The 18430-nt window shown below is 38.6% G+C and overlaps 1 protein-coding gene across 2 annotated transcripts in view; it reads left to right on the top strand.

Moving 5' to 3' along the window:
• LOC116736776 (metallophosphoesterase domain-containing protein 1-like) overlaps positions 1–18430 on the top strand; it is a 77111-nt gene that overhangs the window by 46929 nt on the left and 11752 nt on the right. The window lies entirely within an intron of this gene.

Genomic DNA, 18430 nt, shown 5'->3' on the forward strand with positions numbered 1-18430 from the left:
CTTGGTAAGAGGAATATTTTCTATCACTATAATTTTTTCGTAGCAATGTATGTAATTGTTATGGTAGTCTGTACTTTTACTCACTAGCGTTAGCCTGACAAGGGTTTGTCTATTTTAGGAAATAGCTTGATGTCTGCAACCCGGTGGATGGTCAGTATGGAGGAGAAGGTATTTTTCGAGCCTGAGCAACTACATGACTTTGCCAGCGTCCTTGCTGTCTTTTTTGGGTCATATTATGTCTTCAATCTGGAGTATCAGGAGTCAGCATCCACCACGCTGGAGATGATACAACGGTAAGTACTCTACACCAAGCCATTTATGAATTAAATTTAATGACAGTTTGACTGATGATGAAGAACCATAGCTGATTGCTGTATTGTACGTCTTCATTAAAAAATACAATTAATATATTTTATTTCTGTTAAAAGATTCTTTGTGAGGATCAATCCAGATGTTGGTACCAAATGCACAGCCAAAGTCGGTACAAGCCGCAAGACGGGAAGTCTTGTCAAGAGGAAAGTAGTCAGTGTCAACTCCCAGATCACCACCTTCTTCCAACAACTTGCTGAATTTGAATGGAGGACTTCCAACTAGGTAAGTATTTTACCAAATGTAAATGTTTATTATTTTGTTGTCTTTTCCTCCTATCTTGCATGCTCTGACTTTACTTTAGCCTTTTTAATCTGATTTTAATGATTATTTATAAATGGCATGTGATTCCTACACAATAGCCCTTTAGAGTAGCCTACATCTTTTCTGTGTCCGTGGTAAAAAGTGGATGTCGCTGCATCTCTTAATAAATCACAGAAATGTATAAGTGTGTAGTCGTTTAAGTGTGGTGTATTTTTATACTATGCAGTTTTCAGTTTATTAGGCACACCTTTGCAGTAATCCGTCAGCACCAACAAAATGACTAAAACGATTGTTGTACTTCATCGTCCCCTTGGGGACATTTGTAGTACGCAATCTTTTGAATTACTGAAGACTGACTGACTGACTGCTTTTGCCATAAACAATCCAAAAACCTGAAGTGAAGCCAGTCCTGCTCATTCTTTATGCAGCTTCTATTATCACTTCAGTCCAATTGATTTTTTCTTTAAAACAAATTATCAACTTAATGCTGCTTTATGACAAAGATTTTATGCATGTGAACATTGTCACTTCAGCTTAATTTGTCAACTTCCTGTCGATTTGAAAATGTAGATAACTTCCTGACCATCTCATGACCTCCCACATTGTCTGTCTTATTCTTTACAGTTCAGCTTCCACAAGATGGATCCCACTGCTTTTGTTTGACGAATGGAATAAAAGTTCTTCTGATGTAGGAAATGTGTTCTATGGTTTTGTTGTTTTACAGCACATTATATTGTATTGTGACATTGTTTTTTATGACATTGCGAATATGTAAATGGATTTTATTTCTACAAATCTGCTGAAAATAAATACCTGTTATTCACAGTACTTGGACTAAAATTTCTTTTATGAAATTTTTCGGTTTATGGTAAAATATTCTTATCTTAAAGAAATGTAAACTTTAATTTGCAGTAAAACTCTGACATTATGTTGTGAAACAAGTTTACAGTAGACCAGCTTTACTATAAAATACAATTACTGTATTATACTATAAACTACATTTACAGTAATGCAGTTATAACTGTAAAGCACACTCACAGTAAAAATTAACTGTGAAATATAACAGTAAAGGTACTGTAGAATGGTAATTACAGTAACTTACTGACAACACTGTTGCCAGTAAGTTACTGTAATTACCATTCTACAGTACCCTTACTGGCAACAGTGTTGCCAGTAAGGGTACTGTTGCCTTACTGGCAACAGTGTTGCCAGTAAGAGTACTGTAGAATGGTAATTACAGTAACTTACTGGCAACACTGTTGCCAGTAAGGGTACTGTAGAATGGTAATTACAGTAACTTGCTGGCAACAGTGTTGCCAGTAAGTTACTGTAAAATTACAATAAAAGGTCTAACAGTGTATTCTGTACAAGACCTACATGACCTACAATGACATGTAGGTCATTGTATTTATCACAAGGTGCTGTTTATTGTGAGACGAAGCTTACTACATTAGCTTGTCACACTGCATATTACTTAGCTTTGTCCTGTGCAAGTTTTCATATTACAGTGATAATTTACAACTAATAATCTATACAGTACATAATATGAGTTTGGATAAATAGATTTTGCTAATTTCAGCCACTTTCATGCATATATTTAATAATAATGATCTAAAAACTTCAGTCACTGTGACTCCTGGTATTTGTTGGGGTTAATGACCACAGCTCCTCTTGAGTGGCTGAAATCCATGTATACTTGAGACTTCCTCTACAGCTGTTCATTTAAAAGGTTCAAACACCAAATATACCTTGCTATGCTTGCTAACTGGACAGAGTTCATCTCCATGGGTCACTCTTAATCAGATTCACACACAGTCACCTGTGGTGTTCCTCACGGCTCAGTCGTTGGTCCCATCTTCTTCATCCTTTACCTCCTACACCTTGGTCAGGCCATCAGCCTGGTCTGAATAGCTTTCTAGTTCCTAGTGTCTTCAGTTATACAAATTATTCTATGAAACTCTGAATTTTTTGTAATCTTTCTTCTTAATAATCTTAAATTCTAATTCCTTCAGCTTGCACAAATACTGTAGCCTTAGGAGGAATTGGGATGAACAACCTCTAGTGATCATCATTCATTTTCACTGAATCCTCAAATCCCCTCAATTTTTAGTGCTTCTTACTCAGCTATACAGTACTGTGGGGAATTTGATGCTGGATTTGAAAAAAATACTGTTAAAATTATTTTTAAAAACCTCTACAGCATTCCTTATGTGTTTTCTGTTCAGTTTCAATTTGAAGTGACTTGTCTTTTCAGTGAGATGGATGGCTGTGTACTATGAGTTTATGAATTATTGTGACTATAAAATTACAAGTATCGCTGCTGTTTGGCAACTTTTTGCATGCCACCTTGACCTCTGGCATTTTTCCTTTATGTTAGGAGAAGCTTTCATGAGATGATGTGATGGTGAAACCTTATGATGTCATGTGAAGAAGGTTTTTTGGATTAATTCCTCTGATATTTTGGTGATGTACAGCAGGCAGAGAACCGCTGACTAAACTAAAAACCATTAAACCTACTGAAGAATTAACTTCCCTGAATTCCTTAAAGGACCATACATCAAATTTGCTTGAACTTTGGTCTGGACTCACTAACAAGCACCTCAGTTTTCCAGAGTCACATTGAAAATTAATTTTTTATTGTCTTCTAACTGTTTGAGCTCATTTGTTTGCTTTAGGATTTTTAGTATGATGCATCCAATATTAGGCCGTTTTCTGGAGTGTCTTATTTAGTTCTAACAACACAAAAAATATTTTACCATCTATCTTCAAGATGTTAGCACCTGTAGGTGTAGGTGTTGCAGCTCCTCCAAAGTAACTATGGATCTCTTGGCTGTTTTTGTGACTAATGGTGTCCTTGCTAGCGAGGACAGATTCTATGTGTTGTAGGTTTGCAGTGGGTCCATCCTCTCTTCTTGTTCAGAAGAAGGATTGATCAGCGCTCTGGGATGCTATTGCAGAACCTAAAATGTGTTCAACTTTCCTTCCAACGTTCTCCCTGACCTGTCTGCTCTAGTCCTTGGTCTTCATGGTGTTGCTTGTTCTCTAGGCAAGTGTAAATGTGATTTGTCTAGGAATACACATGCTTTACAGATTTAAATTTGTAGATATATAATCTATATGAAACCATATTTTTTCTTCTGCTTCATAGTCACATGCTAACTGTGTTTCTTGTCCTTAAAATGGTTCTAATGTAATGAATGTGAAAAACTTCAGGGGTTGTACATACGTTTATAAAACAATGGCAGATTATGGGGCTTTGAGATAAAGACAAAATTTTGGGGGCCATTGTAATGAATTCTAATATAAACTGTCTGCTGTTTGAATATCAGAGCTTAATCTTCAGGAAGACGTCACGCTCTTTGTGGATTACTGGTTCATCCTAGTCACTCTTCGTTTTTTAAAGGTTGTTTTGGGTTCTATTGGCCGTTATTTGAGAGGTAACAACAGGAAAGTGGATTGTAAGAAAGGGAGAAGACATGCAGCAAAGGTCAACTTGTCTCCATACAGGAGTCGCACTAGTCACACTCGTCTTACTGAAGCACTTACAGTATGTTATAATTTTATCCAGTATGTTGTTATTATTATTATTATTATTATGATTATTATTATTATTATTATTATTATTTGTTATCATTTGTGTGAACCTACATATCTACTGTTACACTCAAATTCCCTCTATAAAGTTCTGTTCTGTAACAGAACAGAACTTTAGTTTGTTGGTTTGCATGCTGTCTAATAGAGAAGGATTTGCACATGGAGAACAAAAATAAGTAGATAATGAAATGTTTGTTTCCGGGTGGAGACTGTAGGAGAAGCCCCGGCTCCTCCCTGGAGGTCGCTCAGCCAGCAGTTTGCCCCATCTGCCATGTTGGCGCCAGGGATACACTTCCTGTCTCCACCTGTCCTGGAAGATGGAGATGGAGCTCCCTGCCTCTGCCTCACCTTCCACCCCCAACATTTTATCCACTTCCCTTCCACAAGCCGCTGGCTCTGGCTGAACTGGCTAATCTCCATGATTCATACACAGAATTATAGGCAACTGAGTAGGGGAGGAATTAGGCAAGGAGAAGGCCTGGGGAGGGATGGGGCAGGAGGGGCAGTTAAATTTTGTGGGTTTTTTTCTCTACCTTTCTCTTCCTCTCCCCCTCCCCTCCGTTCCCTCTCTACAAGCAGAGAACTTTGAAATAATTTGCGTCTCATGGGTTTTTTGCACATTTTAATTTCCAACTAAATGGGACATCTGTTTGAGAGAAGAAAGATTTGCCATGGTTGCCAAGGCAACTATCACTGTGAAAGGAAGGAAAGGGGGGAGTGGGTTGTGAGAGAGGAAAAAAAAATGCAACTGCTTTTACAGACAAAATTAGACTTTGGTGAAATGTTATCCTTGCATGACAGCAACAGTCGCTCCTTGTTTTTTTCTTTTTTCTTTTCATCTTTGCTCATTCCACTTTTTCTCTATTTATCAACTCTTTGCTTGTCATATTTCACACCTTTTCTTTGGCTTTGCTTCCTGTTCCCTGATTGCCCCTAATCTTCATGTTGCGTCATGAAGGATCTACCATAGACCTACAGTTAGAGTCCAAAAGCCTCTCTGCTGCAGCTCCTCTGTCCTTCTCTAATATGTCTGTTATTCATGTGTACTACAGTGTGGCTAAATGCAAGATAAATTAACTGGACATATACAGAAAAAGACAAATGGTGTCTGCATGGAATAACTACACACCCCTGTTGAAATCCGAGTTTTATTGAGGCATTAATATGACACCAAGATCAATTATTTATGATTTTTCCCCCCATCTCTTTTATATCCTGCAATTCAACAAAAACAACAATGAAATCCTGTTCAGGGAAAAATTTAAAAATTTAAACTAATAACTTTGTTGCTCCTGAATCTTCCATCAACTCATTATATTTTAATTGTTGTACTTTGCAAACATTCTACAACTCTATCAAATTGTGAGGACATCTCTTGATTTTTCTTCTGTGAAGTCACTCTTTGGATAATTTGTATGTTTCCGTGGACTGATCTTTATAGCAGATATTTGAAGGTTTTAGTCCCAAACTGAATGGTCTTTAGAATTGATCATAAATCCTTCCACCTTGAAACAAACCCCAATTCTATTCCAATGAAAATAAACCCTGATCATAATGATACCACCACCATGTTTAGCTGTGAGTATAGGATTCTTGTTAGTGATGCATAGTGTTTCTGTGTTAAACATACCTGTTGGAATTATTGCCCAAACATTAAAGTTTAGTTATACTAAAATGCAGTTTTTCACAGGGTTTTGGGATTTTTTATTTTGCCTACATGTTTTCTTTGGAAGGAAAGGATTTAGTTCTCCAGCCGGTCATCATAGTCCACATATACAGTACAGACCAAAAGTTTGGACACACCTGTGTGTCCAAACTTTTGGTCTGTACTGTATGTCACATGTACAAGACAACAGTCAGTGAGAATTGCAGGCCTCCCCAACCCTCGCCCTAAACTAGGGTTGGGCAAAGTACCAAACCTAACCCATAACCCAAGAACAGCACCTGTTTAGTGAGAAATGCTAACACACACACACGCACCCCCGCGCCCACCCCACATGCACACACACGCTACAGCCTCCACCTGCTACTGAGTGAAGTTTACACAGTTCTGAAAGCATGTGCTCAGATCCAGCTCCTCCTAATCCCCTGCACAGCCAGCAGACGTTCTGTTCATCTGCAGAGACTCATCGTCCATTCCTCATCATGTCTGTCTGTCCATCTGTGTCTTTACGTTCTTTTCTGATTTGCCTTCTGTCCATTGTTTTACTTCCACAGAGCTCTCAAAAAGATTTTAAACTTAAATTGTTGTTCTTATTTATTTATTTATTTATTTTACGTTTAATACTTTGACGGCTGATTAGCTCATCACTTAGATTTTTTCATGTTGTAAGTCCCTCCTGTGTAGTGCTGTTTCCGTTGGGAGCTCATTATCGCTGGGCATGAAGTTGACTGTCAGGGTCTCGGCTGATTTGTCGCATCCCGGTCCCTGCTGCCATCGAGCGCTGCTGATGGAGGGCGTTGTTGAGTGGTGCGTGTGTGTCTGTTGGTGGTGAGTGGGCTGGAGCTGCTTGAGTCGGGGTTGAGGGACTGTTCAGAACTCTCCACTCTGGGGACCATCACAAAGCATTTTGCTCTGGCTGTGCATGTTGCTGTCTTGTTCCACCACAGTGACTTGCATCAGCAGCAGGGGATGGCAACTAATGTCGTACATGTTGAGATTGTTTCCTTCAGGTATTCATCATGTGTCTGGTGTTATTCTCAGTAATCTGCCCCGGTTTAGTTTATTTCTTGACTGTAATAAGAATAAAAACCAGAGGTGGGGACTCGAGTCACATGACTTGGACTCGAGTCAGACTCGAGTCGTTAAAATCACGACTTGAGACTTGACTTGAAAAAATGCTCAAAGACTCGGACTTGACTTTGACTTTCATGCCATTGACTTGGGACTTGACTCGACTTGAAGCTGTTTACTTGAAAAGACTTGATATTTTTTACTCAAAGTCTTAAAATTTAAAACACATTATTTATAAAGTGGCGTCATTAATTAATTTCACTCATTCCGTATCAATATGCGCAGACCGTCACTATGTTTTTCCTCTCTCCTTATGTATGTATGTGTACGCAGCTGCAGCACAACCAATCAAATTAACAGGATTTGGACGTTTAAAAAAACGCGGCAAAGCTACAGAGCTCAGGGAACGAAATACGAAATAACCGCTCGAATATGCTTCCGCGAGTAATTTCTTTTGGCTACGTAGGTTATGAACTTTCGACTAAAAAACGAACTGCAACTTGTAAAACATGCAAGAAGAGAATATCGGATGGAGATGCCACGACGTCCAACTTTGTCCGGCATTTGAAGCTTCACAAAGATTGGTAGGTGGCACTTTTCTTTTGCTGTAAGATAGTTGACTTTAGCTAACTTCGTGTTAGCATGTGCACTCCGGGTTAAATTGGTGATGATTTACCATAAATCCGGTCCTTCAAATGCCTCCACAAATAATGTGCACCGTGTTAGCTCAGGAAGCCGGTGGATAGTGAGCGGGGCTCCGGAACAGAAAGCAGATTCTGGACCTGAACACAGGGAACAGAGTCTCTCTGTCCCATCATGATGATGAGCCGGGTCTAGTATCATCTAAGGATGGTTGGTGTATTTGAAGACATCTACGTTGGGAAATTATATTGACAATATATTGTTTTGACAGGTCAGAGAAAAGAGGAAAAAACTGCTGTTATGGTTCTTTGTATTGTGCTGTGGAAATGTCAGCATTTTCGTCTTTTTTATTGAATATCAAGTTTAACAGAACTGGGCAATAAAGTGGTCCAATTTAAAAATGTTTTTTATACTTTGTGTTCAGCTACACATGTTCTATCATTTGAGATAAATACATATTTTAAAACGAACAAATGGTCTATTATTTGAATTTTATGTATAATTGCAAATAAAAAAATAAAATAAAATAAAAATGACTCGAAATGACTTGAAATGAAAGGTTCCTGACTTGAGACTTGACTCGGACTTGAGGACAAAGACTTGAGACTTACTTGAGACTTGCAACACAGTGACTTGGTCACACCTCTGATAAAAACTGTATTCTGGTAGTAGAGCTCATAAGATGCAAGGAATGGCTGATGACGGTGAAAGTGGGCACTTTTTATAATTCTGACAGATGCTTATGTTACTGCAGGGAGGCCAGCACCTTTAGATGTAAGCAGACTTAAGGAGAGGTGGTGTGCAGGAGAATGCCGGTAGGTGATTTGAACAACTTGGGGCAGTGTGGATGTGTGGGGGGATGGTGGTGGTAGGGGAGCAGCAGGAGGTGAGCTAAACCTGTTGAAAAACTGGTTAAACTGGTTTGCTCTATCCAGGCTCCCAGATGTCTGTGTGTCCTTCCCCTTCAACCCAGCGATTTGCTTCAAACCTTTCCACACATCTTTCACACTGTTCTGCTCGAGTTTGGACTCAAGCTTCCTCCTGTAGTTGTCCTTGCATGTCCTCAGTGTCTCTCTGAGTTCACGCTGGACTCTCCTCTGCTCCTCCTTATCTCCAGACCTGAAAGCCATCTTCTTTTTGTTTAGAAGTACCTTCAGGTCACTGGTAATCCAGGGTTTGTTGTTGCAGTTGCGGTTTGCAGTCAGAGGTAGAAAGAATATGACATCCTGCTTTAAAAAATATTACCAGTCATAAAAACTTGCAGTTACATTAGTCATCAACTCTTTACCCAAAAATAAAGTTGACTGTTGAGTGGTCTGCACCCAACAGTTAATCCTTTTAAGAAGCCAGCTTTTTTTCTGGAGGTCTGTTGAAGCCAGACACAGGTGGGATAAGGATTTAGTTTCCAAGACAAAACAGCCCACCTTCAGATCTGTCAGGTTAGATATACAGTCCTCACAAGTTTGTGAGCCAATGGAAAATATTGCACATACAATTTATTAAAATAAACATATTTTTAGAATTTATTAATATTAAAAAAGTGTTTTTATTTGTCAGAGCAACCAGCAAGAGGAATATAACTTCAAAATCACAAAATCCACAGTGATGTTGCAGTTAACATCACTGAACATTAACGAAAAAAAAAAAAAAAATCAATAAATTAAGAATGTAATGAGTGAACTGATCCACAATTTTGAAAAATAGCTGGATATATATTTTGTAGTCTACTGGCATTCATTCATCAGTAGCTTAACATGAAGAAGAGCTGAGAGACATGGGGAAGACATGCAGCAAAATCAGATCATGGAATCATTTATACAGCTTTATAAAAATTACTGTTTGATCTAGTTTATTTAACAGAAAGTGGACGCTCTACCATGAAAATCAAAGAAAATCATTCATTTTGAATACAGGAAATTCAGATAATTTAACATCTTAAGAAGATCAGCAAATTGCAGAGCTAACCATCTTATTTAAAAGCCAATTTGTCATCATTTTTGGGTTGACATCAAAGTGAGAGCATGCAACACTGACCTTGTAACAAAGATGACATTTGTAACAAAGCAAGAGAAAAGACAAGCCTTAGGTCTATAATTATCACTACTGATGGAAAATAGAAGAAATGCAAACAAACATGATCAAGCAACACTTACAAATATATTATGGAATAGATTTTCTCTCATAACCTTTCTTGTGACCCTGTTAATTATTGGTAACAAAATGTTCGATGGTTCTGTGATCATGCCTTGCCTGTTCACCTTGACTTAGTGTTTACCTCCTCAGGCCAGACCCTCTCTTATTACAGACACACATCACCTGCTATGATCAAATCCATTCAAGATGATCCAACTGGGAGTTGGTCAAAATACTCACCTGCCTAATAATTATGCACAGTGTAATAGGCACTTTGTGATTTTTATCTGTGAAAGGTGCTACATAAATACAACTGTATGTTGTATTTTTTACAGATGGTGGTAAGTTAAAAAGCAGAGCTTCATACAGTCTTATGTTTCTGTCATTATCCCCTCTTTCCACCCACACAAAGGGATTTGCAGAGCTTGTTTTGGCTAATTTCACAGTAGTCAATGTATTGCTCCTGGACAATGTGTATAAAGACAAACTGTACATGTGTGTCTTAGCGTTAACGTAGCCTGTGGTGATGCATGGTATGTGTTCGTGCAAGTTTTTGACTTAATCTACCCACTCAGCAGAGTAGGGTGCCAAGTTGGAGAAACTCTATGAGGGAACATGTTGTTTATTATGATGAAAAGACACAACTTTAGCCATTAATGATTTATATGCACTCAATCTGGAGCAGAAAAATGAACTTTAATCCCTAGACTTGAACAGAGTTTTTTTACTGAATCAAAAGGAAACATATTCTGGAGTTCCATAAGCCCATCTGGTTGAGACAGAGCACAAAAGGAACAAGAGGTTTGGATGCTAGAAAGGCGAGAGGACAAAGTGAGAGAAAAAGTAAGACATCAGATTGGTTAATAAACAAAACTATAATGCAGAAAATGAAGATGGACAGATGGGAGGAATGAGATGAGGAGGGAAGGAGGATCCCTGCTTGAAGACAAAGTGTGGCCGACTATGGTAACAAGCAGGATTAGAGCTGTGACAGAAACAACAGCCTCCAGCACTCTTCTCTGTTAGAATGACTGTGGAGTGTTGAACCGTCCCCACCTTAGTCAATCCATTTATGACTCATTACTTTAGTTTCACACTTGTCGCTGTTTTGGCACCATGGAATATGTATTCATTATTCTTGTAATGCCAGTGAAACTATAGTGTCAATTATAGTCCAATGTGAATATTGAATAATGAGTTTCAGTTCTTGGTGGATATTTAATGAAGAAAAAGAGAAAAGTAGCAAAAGTCTAAAATGATTTTATTTCAAAACTCCAAATGAGCAGAATTAGTTTGGCTTTGGGGTCAAAAATGTGGAAGATTTAGCACTAAGGATAGTTCATAATAATCAGGACTAATTGTTAATGTAAGTTAAACAACTTAAGCAAACAAAATCCTAGACATCTGTCAGTGTGAAAATGACTAAAATGCCTTTTTCTGAGGCTCTGGGACCAGCAAGGGATGGGAAATGTAGCAAAAATATGATATCACAGTTTTTCTAATGTGATTGATGATTTTATCACAATCCTGCTACATAAAAGGCCAGAGAGCAGTTCTTAAAAGATTTTAATCAGTTTAAACAGTTTGGTGAAGCCACACTGCCTCAGTCTCTTTCTGTCAAAACTGTCATCTTTAACAAACTCAGCACACACAGCTTTTTCTGAACAAAGTCGTGTTGGTTGTTAGTAAGATGTGTGTACTATAACTATCTGCAGGTCCTCACAAGTAAATTCACAGACACATGAAACTGAGTTCAGTCTTTGTCTCAACAGTTTCTGTGAGGCAACATACTAGTGTTTGTGTCATAATGTGTGTTTGATGGTGAATCCAAACACGGAACGGCAGAGACGTCGAGGAAATAAAAAAAATGTTTAATGATAAAATGATGGACAAACTTACAAAAATCACATTGAGCCAGAGCAAAACAAAAACCAGAAAGCCATTGAACTCAAATATACTATATATACAGTATATAAAAAAATCGAATATCTGATTATTAAATCTTACAGGACAATCTGTAAAAATATAGACAGATTAGTATCTTCATCTGACTCTCACTCAGACTGGTTATGCAATTTATGCTTAATTTTTTTATTCTGTTTGTGTTTATTTCTTGAAATGAGATTTTCTGAATTTTCAGAGAACTAATCTTTTTATTGTAAAATTATATCTTGATTTATGTATTCTGTATTTTGCTTTGCAAACAGTCACTCTACAGATTTCACTAAAATAAGTCAGAAGAATCCAGTGGATCACTTAAAATTTCCAGGGTAGGTGAATAGAGGAGGTTCCAACGGATCATTCTAATTAACTGCTTGGGTTTCAGTAACACACAAAATAGAAACCGGAGTGTTCCTTGAACCATCTGGAGGTTGTTCCAATCAAAAAAATTAAAATAAAATGACAGGAAAAGTTTGTCCAGCTGGAGAGGCAAGCATACAGAAACTCCTCTGCTGAAACAAATCTTCCCTCTGCTGGAAGGAGGACGTGTTTTATCCCCCATCCATTCCTCCAGTGAGTGCTGCCACTGCCAGCTGCCTCCTACAAAAATCCTTACATCCATCACACCAGCCTCCTTTCACTGAAATTATCCATCCATCTGGATGAATCCAGACTGTAGTAGTGGAAAATCAGTTTGTTTGCTGAAATGCTAAAATATTACAGCATAAGGCTCACATCTACTATCTGCAAATAAACAAACACCTGGTAGGTCCCAGTCTCCCCAATGCTTCCTGTTTTCAATAAGAGAGCATCGGCTGTCAGGGAAGGTGTGTTAGGGTGGGGGATAAGAAGCAGCAGTGGGGGGAGGCAGACAAAGAATAGGAAGCAACCCAGGGAAGAATGAAAAGAAAAGAGATTAAACTCCGCCAAACAAAGAAGTGAGACAGGGAAAACTGGAATACCACCGGACACGGGGAGGGAGGAATGAGATGCTGGATTAGAGACACATGAATAGTTGAGTCCCTTGTTGTTCTGCCTTCCTACTTCTCTGAAAATCACATTCTCCATTTTTTCTTTTTTCCCTTTTGTTCGCCAGTCAAATCTGATGTCGAGGGAGCCAAAAGTGAAGCTAGTCATCCTACAGAAGATGGATTTATGTCACACAGTCTAACTTCACATGATGCTGGCCCACAGGGAGTCTGGTCTAGCTGTTTGCTCTGTGGTTCATACTGAAACGTAGACTTTGACATTGATGTGTTTAATAGTTCCACTGATGGGACGTCTCACACAGAAGTCACACACGCCCCCCCCCCCCCTCACGCCCGCACACACACACATACACAAAAGACAAAAAACTGAATGCTATGCATTTTGTTTCAATTTTGGAAATAAAACAAAGGCACAGAAATTTGCTTGGAGGATTTAAATTTGCATATTTATTCTTGTAATCCAAAATGAACCAGTTTATATATATTTGTAAATTTTTTGTGCCACTCTAGTATTTATCTGGCCTAAAACATTTATCACAGCATAATATACTTACTGGTACTTCACACGCAGAGACAGAACTCAATTGCTCTAACTCTAACCTAACACTGTAAAGAAGATCTAAGTGTAATACATATCTGAGGTGCATTAAGGAATCCCAGTCCATCTGGTGGTGAGGGACAGCAGGCGGCTACAGGAGGCATGATGGACTTGACAAGTTTCCTTTTATATTTGTTTAATTCATAAAATTACTTTAGATTCTGAAACATTTGACCTTTTAGAAAATGCTTTTTTATCTCCAAAACGATGAGTTAAAGTAAAGCATCATTTGGAAGAAGCTGGATGAACTAATGAACGGGAAATAAATGGAGGTGAACAATTACCTCTGCTATTCTGAACTTTAATCTTGAAGAATATCAGAAAGCGGTTTCTGTCAGCGTTTGGCAATGCAGGTATGAGATGAGCTTTAGGACAAACAATCTTCCTGCATCAAACCAAACCTCACATTTGTTTTTAAGGATCAATTTTATACTGGACCTTTAAAAGAAACTCCTGCTAGCTGGTAGCTAGTATGGTTTACTGTTAGCAGCCAAAGTGTGAGTGGCCAGTTTGTCTGCTACATATGGTCTCAGGACATTTACCTGAGAAGGCCTTACATCTGGCCCATGATGCTAAGACTAATTCCTGGAGTTATATTGTTTCTGCTTGTTCACGTTAGATGGTCTTATAGCAGAGACCACACAGTTTCATGTTTTCTTGTTTTAATAACATGTCTATTGTCTCAAAGAAAGCTGAACTTTCTCACTCATCTGTGGGAGGAGCAGAGGGAAGGTCATCTTCAGGTAGCCAGCAGATACTGTCACAACCAGAGGCTCTCAGGAAAACACCAGGCTTTCCTGCCCTCACTTTATTTCAAGCATTTCCCTTGTGATGTTATTCTAATGAGCAGGACTTGTATCTGCACAGTTATAAAGACGGGGGATGTTTGGCACCTGGAGTTGTAGAGAAAACACTACAGGGACAAATGTATGAGAAGATAGGTCTTGCTGTGTGTGCACCATGCTAACCATGGAGGAAAGCAGACTTGATTGCGTGTGTGTGGGTGTGGGTGTATTCATGTGCAGACTGTTTTACTCCTCTACTACCCCTTCCAGGCTATTGGGGTCATTAAACTGTGAGTAGTTAATTAAATCTAGCAGAGGTGATTATGGCTGAGTGTTTCCAGTGTGTCAGTACATGGAAACATTAACATGGATCTGTGTTACACTTCAGCTGTACTAAATATGTCAATTTTTCCCTCTATTCCAACCACCACATTTTATTGCCTGCTTATTGGTACAACATGTATCAGTACTGTAGTTCATAAGAAAGCAACATAAATTGAACATCGATTTAGGATAGTTGGTTTATGTCAGTTACTTTTGTCAACCATAACTAGAGTTTAGTATTTCATAAATACAGTTTTACATGATGACAGTTAAGGATTTAAAAAGATGCTCAGAATTGTGCTTTTATTTATTTTTTCTATGACTGATTAGATTGGTCCCTCCTTTCAAATATTGCAAATTGTAAAATCCAAGTCTTCCTGCTTTGAAGCATTACATTAAGAAACTTGAATGAGTTAAATTTAAATTCAGTTTAATTTCAGCTTCTTTCCTTTCATAAAATAATCTAAGTTAATGGTGAAAAAAGTCCTGATTATTCCAGGAGTCAATGCTTTTTGATGTGTTTGACAGAACAAACTATACTGAACTGAATTTCAATATCAATATCAATAACAGGTATCGCACATATTATAGATTGCTCTATAATAATGAATATACTGTAGATAAATGCTGTGTGCTTATTTAGAAAGATGTGGATCATATCTACAGCAAAGATAAGTTCTTAAAAATAGCCAGCATGCATTTCTTGGAAAAGGCACAACTAAAGTATGATCTCAGAAGTTCAGCTTATCTCCTATGCCTGGAAACTCTTTTCTCTTCCCATCTGGACTGTTATGCTTAAAAAGTGTGGCCCTCCATTGGCCACGGCCGTGCTAGCAGGTCGTTTCCTTGCTAAGGAGGTGAGTCAGGGGAGTAAATGAAGAGGGAGTGAGAGCTGGGGTAATACGTCACAGGCGTAATAGCATGAGAGAATGAAGAAGAGAGAGAAAGAATGAGGGAGAGAAGATGATGGCCTTGCAGCCCTCACAGAGGTATTCAATGATTCATGGACTTAGTGCATTGATATCAGTGGACCTGCGATAGTGAGACACACACAAACACAGTTAGGTTCAAATATGAAAGCTAAAAGTCCTGCTGTAATCTGTTTGTGTTTAAATAGCGTGAGCTAAAGAGAAAGTGTTATGTTTGGCTTCTTGTCTTGTTTTTTTGAAAGGCAAAGCCTGTTTGTGAAGAAGTAAGGTAAAAGCAAAGGTTTGAGGTGCGTCTCTGTCCCAGCGGGGAGCCTAAGGAGAGGCTTGGGGATTGTGTCCTCCAGCATAAACATCTGTTTTCTCCTTTTTGTGAAGCCCATAGCAGCTTGGTATATTACCATAATCCTTGGCATGCTCCACACTTCTCCCCCTCTGAGTTAACATGCATCCCTGCACCAGTGTAATCCCTTACCTGATAAAAACATTATAATGCTTGAGCATGGTTATTATCCATGAATTACATTCAGTTATTTTCTGCTTTCCACATCAAACATGGAAGTACGGCTGATTTCCTGTCAAAGGTAATCTGGCCGCATACGCTTACACTTTGTGGGAACTACATTTCATGAACACTATGGTAAATATTAATCAACCATTCAACTGCAAAAAAAACAAAACAACTCTTCTGATGTTCACAAGAGAATCACATCATGACTGACTATGCAAAACCGAAGTATGGTGCAGATATTTAAACTGAATAGTTTTATTGTTAGCTGACAAATTGCTGTCAAAACTGTCAGTGTTTTATTCCTTAGATATCTCCGTCCCACAGGAGGCCAGAAATACTGGAATTTCCTTTTAGAACATCATCATGAAGAAGAAAAATCTTAACACCACTGAGCCAAAATGGCCACTAGCTTTTCTTCGTTAGACACCTGTTACCTACCTCCATCCATACACTCTTCCATCCCAATTATTGATATAAGATTGTGATGGAATCTCCTATCCCAATGGATGGATTGTATGTCTTCTATCACTTGATACAAGACAGAGCAGGATGGTGGGACAACTAGTCCCATCTACTATTACACACACAGCTCTGGTCTTTCAGCTCTGATGCTGATTTTTACACTACATGCATGTAGCCAATTAAAGTCCTGCCATAAAAATGTCTGGCATATGAAGGTGAACAGGAAATTGGTTTAATAAACCATGAGTGTAAAGCGTGTTTATTTCTGCACTGTGAATGTGTTACCAGACGACTTCCAGGAAAACACTTTGGTCCCATTTGTCATGTGGTGTGTTGAGATACAAGTCTAGTAACTTGTTCTTTTCCGAGACTTCAGACCCAACCCTCCAACAGTTCCAAACATGCCACACTTGTTCACTCCATTTTTAATTTAACATGTTTACTGAGATGGAACTCTGATTTGTTTTTCTTTTCTGGGAGTTAATTTGAGAATTAAACAATTTGACCACTGTATGATCTTGCTGTGATGTCCTTTTCTCAAAATGGTAAAAATCACCTGTGAAAAATCTCTGTGAAAAAAAAAGAATTTATTTGGAATTGCTTTTAAGTACTAACAGGCAGTAGCAGATGTTTCTCGATGTTGTCATTGAGTTAACTCAGATTCAGCTGCTCCAAACAAGCTTTGCTTTTATTGAAGTTATTGAGTCCATTTTGTTCATTGTGGTTTAAATGATTTTTGTAAATATATTTTGTTTTAGTTCTGTTAATCAAATAATACTTTTTAAATTTTATGGGCAAGATGATTATTATTTAATTCTAAATAAAAATGGTTTCAAATGGCATTCTAACCTTTTTTTTGGCTGTGTGCACATTTGCTAACTCCGTCCTGTAGCCAACACTCGTCTGTCTTCTCACATTTCCGAGTCCGTCCATGGGGGAAGTATTTTATCACGGTTCATTCATTCTTTGTTCAGATGAATTACTTTATGTAACTCATGCCTTTTTCTTCTTCTGCTGTCACTTCATTTCTTCCTTTGCTCTGGAACTAAGGAGCATCAGTTACACTGCTGGGCTCATTCCAGTTTAATTTAGATGTCCATGTTAAGATGGACATAAATGTTGCATTTCTGTAGCCTATTAATATGCTGAGCCCAGTCTAAATGTTTTAATATTCGCTGTGTAAATTATTGAAAGTGTGTTCTTGGGCTGCTTCAGATCATTTGACAAAATTCTTTATTCCTGGACCCTTACAAAGAGATAAAAATGTAATTAAGAGCTGCAGCAGAACCATTATGATCCTTTGCCTGGACATGGACCTTACCTAGTCCTCTGCACCTGTGACCTCCACATTACCACATTACCATCCACAACTGCTCTAAATGGAGAGAAATACTATTTTACTGGCTCGACTTGCTTTCTTCCCTACGTTTCTTGAAGTCCCCATGTACCCAGACAAACACCCCTCCCCACACACACACACACCGGATATTATTCTAAAAAATCCTCATCTGATGTTCCATTAGACACAGATGCCGCTGCAGCAGCTCTGGCGATAAAGTTGGCGTTTCAAGTGACTGAGCTCAGCAATTTATTAAAAGCCGGTTGAACGCCGGCAGTGACAGACGTTGTCGCCTGCCGTTGTACACATACGTGCGCTGTGTGTTGTGGCGGAAGATGGATCGGAGTACAGATTGTAAGTGACATGTTAATTTCTTCTCCGTCACTCACGGCCGAGGCGTGAGCTCCTGCAGTAAAGGAACGGCACGCTGAGCCATCAAGGATTTCTTCCTCCTCTGTTCTTTCCTCACTTATCCCTTTTTTTCTCCTCTTCTTCCTGTCATGGTCCATTCCATCACTGTTCAGGATCAAAGAAATGTTTCATTTATCTTTTTGCCACGTGGCTGCAAACTACTTAATGTTCTAAAACATGCTCTTCATATGGCCACATGCATGTTTTTAAAGTCAAGGTCAGACCACATGCCTGGACACTGAGAGGACACGTCCCTCATCTCAGAACTGTCCTCTAAGATGCTGGTCAGTGTTACTAGTCAGCCTTGATAAAATCTGAAAATCACTAAGTGACTGAGGGGAGGTCAGCTCACAGACAGACACACAGAGGCCTTTGAGGGCTTTACAGCAGCTGTCTCCCATTTCTCTA

This window comes from Xiphophorus hellerii, chromosome 17, assembly GCF_003331165.1.
Source record: "Xiphophorus hellerii strain 12219 chromosome 17, Xiphophorus_hellerii-4.1, whole genome shotgun sequence".
Classification (NCBI taxonomy): domain Eukaryota; kingdom Metazoa; phylum Chordata; class Actinopteri; order Cyprinodontiformes; family Poeciliidae; genus Xiphophorus; species Xiphophorus hellerii.